Here is a 10,271-nt window from a genome sequence, read left to right as displayed (position 1 = left end):
TTCATTAAATGTAGTTCTTGATTTCATATTTTCTCTTATACATTTTATGTTCTGATCAAAAAGCAGACAACACAATACCATGTGTTCCACTCATTTTTAAATGTTCCGAACTTCCCCCTCTTTTGAACTTTTTCTATTTAAAGCAATCTATTGACTTTTATTTGATCCTTTAAAAACACTGTTAATTAAATTTTATGCCAAAGTAACCTGTGATCTATGACTGTGATATAGTTGATTTCAGTTGTTGAATTATTAATGATAGTTAAATTTAATGTTTTTGTTCAAGTTTATTCATAACAATATTGTTTTGTAACCTGCCATTTTCCATATCTAAGACAGCTCATTCAATGTTGTTTGAACTTAAGTGTCGTTAAAGATTCTAAATTTAGATAATAAGCAAAACTTTGCTTCTAATAAGCATTTTTTAAATATTTTTCACAGGAGTTATCTTCACATTACATCAGTTGAAATGGCAGGACAGGGACATATTGCTCATCTAGGCATAACTGTGATATTGTAATATAGAGAATTGTTCATGTTTTTTCCATCTTTTTGTTAATAATTCAGTGTTTGTTGGTATTCAATGTATTATTTACATGTTGTTACTAGTTATATGTCTGAAATATTCATTAAAGAGGATAATGATTGTAAGCCTTTTTAGCAATAAGATTTGCATTATTGAAAGACCTATGCTTTTGTCTGTGTATGTAGAAATGAAAAACATGGGAGATAACTCTATAAACTTTTTTGGGGGGGTAATTATGTTTTTTAATTCTGTGTGATAAAAACGATCAAATTGTACAAATGTTCATCTTGGAAACCTGCAGGGACCCGTTTTGGATGTCAGATTAGAATGGTGCAGATACATTTGTGTAATAGAAAATTATAGGACTGTAACAAGTTGCTTTGAAACCATCTGTCAATTCTTGAAAATAGCTTTTGGTGATTGCTGAATGAGAAATACAGGCTTATTAAGAGCCTATATTATAAGCATTTTGAGTTTGATAACAGAGAAAAAATATGAAGAAAGCAAATTACCAAGATTTTTTTTATATATATAAATAACAAGACTTTCAAAGCATTTATACTTATAAAATTGGTGCTCGATGTTGTCATTTGTTTTGTTGTTTGAAGAGACTTAAATTATATCTGTATGTAACAATCCTTTGTAGTTGTCTCAATTTCTTTAGCCTTTCATTTCCATAAAACATTATAACAAATTCTTTACTTTTTAACTGAGCTGACTCAAAAGACAAATATGGGTTGTACTTACAAAATGATTCCTGCCTCTACCCAGCATACCCTTTTTTAAGGGGGGATATTGCTCTCACTAGACTAAACGAGACTGCCACCCAAAACACTTAAAATTTCTTAAAGAACCTTGAAAATGAGTTAAAGGCTAGATGCCCCTGTCAGATGGACTTGAAAATCTTACAATGTTCTACAGATGGACATGAACGTCTTCCAAATGTTCTATAAACATAATTTAGTAAATGTGTTACTCCTTAAACAATAAAATATTATTGACTGAAATTAACCATGTGTCAAAGAGACAACAACCCAACCCAAATGCAGAAAATAGTCCAAGAAAACCAATGGGTCTTCAGCACAGCAAGACAATCCTGAACCTGAAGGTAGACTTCAGCTGGCCCCTTGACAAAAATGTGTACTAATTCAGTAACTAGAGGCTCTAAAGAGCCTGTGTCCCTCACCTTGGTCTATGTGAATATTCAACAAAGGACACAGATGGATTCATGACAAAATTGTGTTTTGGTGATGGTGATGTGTTTGTAGATCTTACTTTACTGAACATTCTTGCTGCATACAATTATCCCTATCTATAAGGATTGGCCCAGTGGAAAATGTTAGTAAAAATTTACCATAAAGGACAATAACTCCTTAGGGGGTCAATTGACCATTTTGGTCATTTTGACTTATTTTTAGGTCTTACTTTGCTGTAAATTATTGCTGTTTACAGTTTATCTCTATCTATAATAATATTCAAGATAATAACAAAAAAGGCAAAATTTCCTTAAAATTACCAATTCAGGGGCAGCAACCTACTAACCAGTTTTAGAAAATTTTAGAGCAGATAGATCTTGACCTGATAAACAATATCAACCCCTATCAGATTTGCTCTAAATGCTTTGATTTTTGAGTTATAAGCCAAAAACTGAATTTTACCCCTATGTTCTATAATAATATTCAAGATAATAACCAAAAACAGCAAAATTTCCTTAAAATTACCAATTCAGGGGCAGGTAGATCTTAACCTGATAAACAATTTTACCACCATGTCAGGTTTGCTCTAAATGCTTCGGTTTTTGATTTATAAGCCAAAAACTGCATTTTGCCCCTATGTTCTATTTTTAGCCATGGCGGCCATCTTGGTTGGTTGGACGGATCACCGGACACAATTTTAAACTAGATACCCCAATGATGATTGTGGCTAAGTTTGATTTTATTTGGCCCAGTAGTTTCAGAGGAGAAGATTTTTGTAAAAGTTAACGACGGACGATGGACGCCAAGTGATGGGAAAAGCTTACTTGGCCCTTTGGGCCAGGTGAGCTAAAAATAGACATCATACTTAAATTCAACACACTAGTAAATGAACTAAAATTTTAATACAGTATAAAAGACTTACAAAGGCCAGAGGCTCCTGACTAGGGACAGACACAACATTGTAGCGAGGGTTAAACCAGTTTTGTGACATCTCGACTCTTCCCCCTATACCTGTAGCCAATGTAGAATAAACAATCACACAGCAATGCTACTAAAGACCTGGGCAGGTCTGGCCATTTTTAAAACTGGGGGAGAGGGGGGCAGTTCAAACTATATGTCCCCATTCAAATTCATTGATTGTCCAAAAAAGGGGGTTCCAACTCTGGATCTGCCAATGAGAGAAAGTTTGTGACTTGGGGAAACAAAAATGCCCACTTGACAGTAAGTCTATAACCATATGTGTAATGTTTCTACAACTAAAGTTAAATAAAAAGGAGGTATGATTGCCAATGAGACAACTATCCGACAGAGTTAAAATGAAATGTAGAAAGCAATTATAGGCTCAGTACTGTATATATTATTAAATAATCACATATTTGGAAGAGAGAAGGTTTTCCAAATGCTTAAATATTCATCCTGGAAGCAGAGATGTCAAATGGCGGAATATTTAGTGCAGCAATTTTGTCATTACCTCACTGGGGCCTGAAGGGCCATATGTGAGCTTATGCCATCACTTGGCATCCGATGTCTGTCATCGGAAACTATGTAAAAAAAATCTTCTCTGATACTACTGGGCCAAATTCCTTCAAACTTTAACTACTGTGGATTCATTATCATTTGTTGGATACCAATTTTCGTGGATGCAGTTCAACCACAAATTCAAATGTTCAACGAATTACAAATTAACTATAGGCTTTGTATGCAGAGATTGTCAAAACCACGAAAATGCAAGTTTTTCTCAATCCACAAAAATGAGTAAATCCACAGTACCAATTGTGGGTTTCATGGATACAGTTCATCCACAAATTCAAATGTTCAACGAATTGCAAATTTTCTTCAGGCTTTGTATGCAGATTGTCAAAACCACGAAATGCAAGTTTTTCTCTAACCAAGAAAATAAAACAATCCACAGTAAATGTTCCTTACTTGGGGTATCTTGTTTATAAATTGTATCCAAAGTTTTGAACCGTTGACAAACATGGCCGCCATGGCTAAAAATAGAACATAGGGGTCAAATGCAGTTTTTGATTTGTATCTCAAAAACAACCTTGTAGAGCAAATCCGAAATGTGTTTCAATTAGTCAAAATCTATCAACACTAAATTTTTAGACCAATTGAACAACACATTGTTTGGTTGCTACCAATAAATTGGCAGTTTTAAGGAAATTTTGCAGTTTTATGTCTCATTTATGAGCGTTATTTTTTCTGGTAACATCTCACAAGGAATTAACAAGAACACCGGAGTTGAGATCCTCCCACCTATAGGAGGAAGTGACCATGACATTGTCTTTTGAGAAATCAGCTTTGCTATACCAACACAGAAACAACAACCACATAAAGCACTTAAATACACACAAAAAAGCAGACTGGGAGAACATTAAGAAAGATCTTGTACTAATAAAATTAACGGTACCAATTTTCTTGCACCAGTAACATATGATTATTTAAAAGTAAACCAGACAAATATGACTGTCAATGATGTATATTGGTCTATTAAAACCAAAACAAGAGAGACCATCAACAATAGTATGCCAACTATAAAAAGTACCTTGGAATTTGGGGGAAAATCATTATTACCATGGGAAAATAGAGACCTAGAAAGACTCATCAGAAAGAAAAATAATGAATTCTCTTACAAAAATAAATACGATAAAGACCAAACTTCAAAAAGAGATGAGAAAAGCATGCTGGGCATACATTGAAAATATGATCTTTGACAACGACATTAAATATCAGACAAGTAATGCTTCAACAAACAGCTGTACTCGTACATAAAAGAGGAGAAAACACCGGCATTTTAAGGAAGCGAATGTATCCTCCATACAAACCCCTCTGAAAAAGCCAACATATTAAACAAGCAATTGCAATCTGCTTTCACATAAGAAACAAATACGAAATACCAATGAAAGAACCTAGTACACGCTCTTGAATGGAACAAATTAACATCCGTTGGGAAGGTGTATACAAATTCATAACATAAACACCAACAAAGCTACAGGACCAGATACTATTGCTGACAAAATACTGAAGGAAAACATAAAATAACCTCAGATATACTCACAATCATTTGAGCAAATCCCTAGAAATATGCAAATTACCATCAGACTGGAACCATGCAAATGTTACACCAGTATATAAAAAAGGAGACAAACATGATCCTGGTAATTGTAGAACAATTTCACTTAATACTTGCATCTCGTGTATACTACTTTGCAACATGATGAAACACCTCAAATCAAACTTTATGAACTACAACACGGATTTAGAGCAAATAGATTTTGGGAATCTCAAGTAATATTATCTTTTTTACACCAACTAGCTCAAAACAATGATATTCAATTTTTGTTAAATAAATGTATATTTTTTCAAACTGTACCTTGACCTATAATACATAAATTGTGACTTGGATGGAGAGTTGTCTCATTGGCATTCATACCACACATTTGCGGATCCAGGGGGGGGGGGGGGGGGGAACTCCCCCTTTTTGGGGCTGATCAATGCACTTAAATGCATTAACTTGAATGGGAACATATAGTTGGACCCCCCTTTTATGTAATGGCTGGATCCCGGCGCCCCTGCCACATCTTCCTATATCTATAAATATCAATTCATTTACAGGAATGTACATATTATATACGTGGATCATATATACATTCGACAGTCTACATTAGATATTAAAAGCAATGTCAAGCTAAATAAAATCTATGAACGGTCAACACTAATATAAATTAGTGTCGCCTCTATATGACAGTCTTGAACATTAAAACTAAATCTTAAATAAACGACATCACTAATTTTTAGTGTTTGGTACAGGTTGACTGTCACTGTGTAAACACAGTATAACATAGAACCCTATGAGGAAAACAGAGAACTTTTTTTGCCATAAAACACTGTCCAACATCCAAACATACTATCCACACTTGTTTGGTAAGAAAAATCCAACTAAATGTGTGTTGTGGCTTAAAGTCCGCCAGCTTAGACAATCAAAAGTGTGATTAGCAAAAATGATTTGCAAAATCAAGGCTTTCGGGCATAAAATTGAACTCATAAAAACTCGAGAGAACTAAATTTGACCTTCAAACACCAAAGCCTGTATAATTTTGATTGGTTAGATTTAAAAACTGAATAATCAAACTCTAAATTTCTATGACAACAGATATAAAGTTCATACATATTTTTTTTTTAGTTATTGCTATCAAATCAGGATTTTTTAAAGCTTTTTTATTTTGTTATTTGGCCATAATCTCTTGAAAACTTTAACAGTCACTGAGAAACAACAAAAATGATCAGCAAGAAACAATCTGAAGAAGAAATTTTGCATGAACCGTTAATGAAGTTATTGTTATCAATCATACCCTTTCTGTGTTCGTAATCTCAAAATAGCAAAATTATTACAGTCATGTTGCGTATTTTCGGCTTCCAGAATGTTTCCGTCGACACAGTGAAAAAAGAGCAAAAATGATAAAATGAACATAGTTTTCCGTTGTACAGTGTGAAGATGACACTCATCCCTGCGCGTAGCAGTAGCGGACTGCTTTATCGGAACGACAATAGTCGCGCGTAGCAGTCTTAAGGATACGTATTGATCATTCACGCTAAGCCTATTAGGCACAATTGGAAAGAACTTGTTTATGAAAAGGGGACAATAAACAAAAATCTTGCTTTCTACCGTATGTAAAAAAAATACTACTAATCACGCAAGAAGTTATATAATGCAGACGAGCAGACAGAAGCCAGCTGAATAGTCAGTGATTGCTTGTAACAGGGCGTAGCTTACGTTGAGGCAAACCGAGGCAACAGTAAACGAGGCAACTGTTGCCTCGGTAAAAATATATATATTTTCCTTCACTGTATTTCTTTTAAATGATTATTGCAGCAAACTGGCTACTAAACAATAATAGAGGCTTGTATATGGTATATTGGTATACGGGATATTTGTCATTTTAATTTTAGGGATATGGGATATTTGTCCTAAAAGTAAATGGGATATGGGATATTGATGCATTTATAAGGATATTGAATTTTTAACATGAAAAAAATAAGTGGAATTTAAAAGTTAAGTACAGAAATATTTACATCTCACTGGATAAAATTGCCCTAAAAAGTTTAATATTAAAGGTAATGTTAGTGCTTTGTTGATTTTAATTGAGTTTATGGTCGTTTTATTTAAAAGTCATCAAAACCCAAGCGAAAAGTAGTGGTCTATTTTTGATATTTATATGCTCATATGTACTGATAATTTTAAAAGTATCAATGTAAATTAATATATTTTTTTTCTATTACTGGTGTTGTGAGGAAGGAAATTAAAAAAAAAGTAACAAAAATATTGGGATCTATGTAATTCATAAAGTTCAAGATCACAGAGTCAAATGTTGTGTTATTTCTTTGCAAAACAAGGGCTGTGCAAATTTTGTCTGCTGTCAAAATATTGCAACAGTTAAGTGTAATGTAGGTACATTATCAGAAAGCTTTCTTGTGTTAAATTTTGAGTTATTGAACTTGCATGCTGAATATCCACTTTTTGATATGGACGTGCTCTGACGTCCCACAGTCTCAGCTTGTCTGGCAAAACAGCCGTTGGATGTCAGAGCAATCTCTGACAAGAGACAGGGTTGAGTCCTTCGTTCTTTCCAACATAGGTTAACGTTTAGGATGAAGTTTTTTATCAATGAAAGAAGAATGCTATCAAAATGAAATTTTACAGTCATATGCATCACGGTTTGAACAATTAAAAAAGTCTGAAACTAGACCCCTTACACTAAATTTATCGTTTAAGATCACATAAAAAGATCATTAGGCTAGATAAGATGGAACACTTCATCTTTTGGACACATATATTTTGATTTAACACTGGAAGTATGCACTGTAAATTTCCTCTAACGCAGTTTGTTTTCCCAGTCAAAATTGTTGACGTTGTGATGATGAGGAGAAACATGCATGGGCTTGGGAATGAATTTAAAATGATTTTTTGGGGATATTCCAAAATAGTTTTAGGGATATGGGATATTTGTAAAAAATATTTATTGGGATATGAGGGGTAAACATAATAGGGATACGGGATATTGGGATGAAAACTTTATGGGATATTGATACCCCCCCCCCCCCCTAAGCAAGCCTCATAATATAGCAACTTGTTATGTCTTGTTGGCGCGGTTATTGATTCATACCCGGCTTTACTAATTATTCAAGGCTTAGCCTTATGGGAACATTTGAATTAATTTTCCCTCCTCCACTTGAAAATACCCTTTACGGTAGTTTTCTGTTATTCAAGTTTGCCAGAGTAAAAGGAAATCGACAACAGATTTATTTTGTCCTACCCCATTGCAAGCGAAAACAGTGAGTAGAATAGATTAGGATGCAACTCACGAGTCACCCGATCAAATCACTTTTCCATTGAATTAGGTCAATTAGTTAATTTTGTGTCAGAATAATTTCTAGTATATGAGGGCCTAGGTGAGGTTTTAAGAAAACTGAAAAATCGGCCCTGAAATTAATTTAAATTTAAAAGAATATGGATTTAAAATGGTGCTAAATTATAAAATAAAGGAAAATCAAATTATGGGCGACAATGATTAAAAAATAAATATTTGATAAACCCATTTTAAGCATTCAAACCCTCATTTATAACCGTTGACATATTCACCTACGACTATGTTCATTGACTTTGGTACTAAACAAAACAAAATATTCATTTATATATTATAGTGCACCTGAGACTACTATAACCTAGTAGTCTCAGAGTGCACAGAAAATAATTTATATGTTGTGATTCTCAAGTTTTATTCTCGCTATTTTAAATTCATAGTACGTTTTCACAAGCAGGGAATTTAAAATATTTAAAGGAATCACCAATTCCAGAGAAATATGTCTGTTAGTTAATACACAATGTCAGTTTATATCTGAGACTACTATAAATAGTCTCAGGTTTATATAAGATAAGATAAGATAAGATAAGATAAGAATTTTATTAATCTAATCAAGAACCCATAAAGGGCATCATTTTACAACACAATATATAAAAAAAATTCAACCAATTACTGTTCATTTATAATGAAGACTTCAGAATAAAGTAAATGCTAGTTATTCGCCGGTTGTCATGTTCATAGTGAATGAAAAAAAAGTTAAAAATCATTCAATATGTAATTTCAAGACCTTCGAAGGAATACACCACTAAAACAAGTGCCGTGCTACACTTTACGTGTAGCATATGTTTTTCTCCTAGTTTATCCTGAAATTCGTTTGTTCAATCCAGCTGTCATTTTGTGGTGATTATCTATAATTCGTTGATTCGTGACCTACGACCAAATAAATGATGATCACAAAACTTATTACTAATAAACCTTAATATTTGCGTTTGCCCAGTTTTTTTTCTGTATTGAACATTTTGTATAGGTTTTTTCTATCCACCGAGCAAGGTCATGATTTCTTGTGATATGACGTGTGATGTACAGCCAACTATATTAGTGTACTACGGCTTGGAAATATATTGGGAGCCATTATGCATTTGAGCTGGCTTTCTGCTGGGAACAGTATGTCAATATATATATGTTCCTGCTTTCTGTAAATGCTATCAAGTCAGGAAACTGACTTTTCATTGGTTGTCTAATGTGATACCTTCACGTATTTTGTTATTTTTATAGCTTTGAGTATAGATAGTAAGGCATATAATAAACATTATTATGATGAAATAACATTAAACAGCAACTATTGTTCTTCTTGTTCAAATTATAAAAACCTCTATAGCTTCCCTGCCTCGGTATAAACAGAAGACAAGCTACGCCACTGTAATAAAGAAATGTTACTTGTTGTTTGTTTTGTATTTTTTGATAGAAAATCAGGTCGTCTTTTTTTCTCGTTTGAAGTTTTTGACAAGTTGGCATGTCGAGGAATTTTATAGCGGACTCGGTATACACAAATAAGATCTGAGAAATTACTTCTGGTTTTGTTTCATATGTTTCATGATAATTGTCTTTTAAAAGAATGACATTACTTTAATATTTCATGATATTATTTTTGATTATAATCTGTGAAATTATTTCCCATTATAATTTATTTACTAATTGAACTTATAATGAAATACACTATAATTAGTCCGTAGTATTTGCAAAGATTAAGGTTTTTTTTATTGACTATTCAATATTTTAACTTCCCAGATAGAACTTCACGGCAATGGAAAATATATCACAGCGAAATATTTTCCTCCGGATAAAAAAATTACAACAACTTCTTTGACATTTTTTTCCGCCGGATGGGATTTCATATGGATAGAATTTTGCTTTACAAAAGAACATAAGTTGTTCGAACTGTTAGTTAAAATATACTTTTTCACTTTTTTGGTCCGTTTGGAGATTCCAAATATTGTTTGTGCTCGGTATTTAGACCCCTCTCCCATGAAATTTGTTTATTTAAACGTTTGCAGTATTTATCCAAAGCAATTATAGGTTTGAACGTTGTTTTAAATTTGACTTGTATTATCGCTTATAAATATTTTTAAATTGGGGCCGGTTTGATTTGGGCCGAAGCGACTTGGATCGACTTGGGGTCGGCTC

Source organism: Mytilus edulis, chromosome 1 (assembly GCF_963676685.1).
Source record: "Mytilus edulis chromosome 1, xbMytEdul2.2, whole genome shotgun sequence".
NCBI lineage: Eukaryota > Metazoa > Mollusca > Bivalvia > Mytilida > Mytilidae > Mytilus > Mytilus edulis.
Note: the sequence above shows the minus strand (reverse complement) of the source record.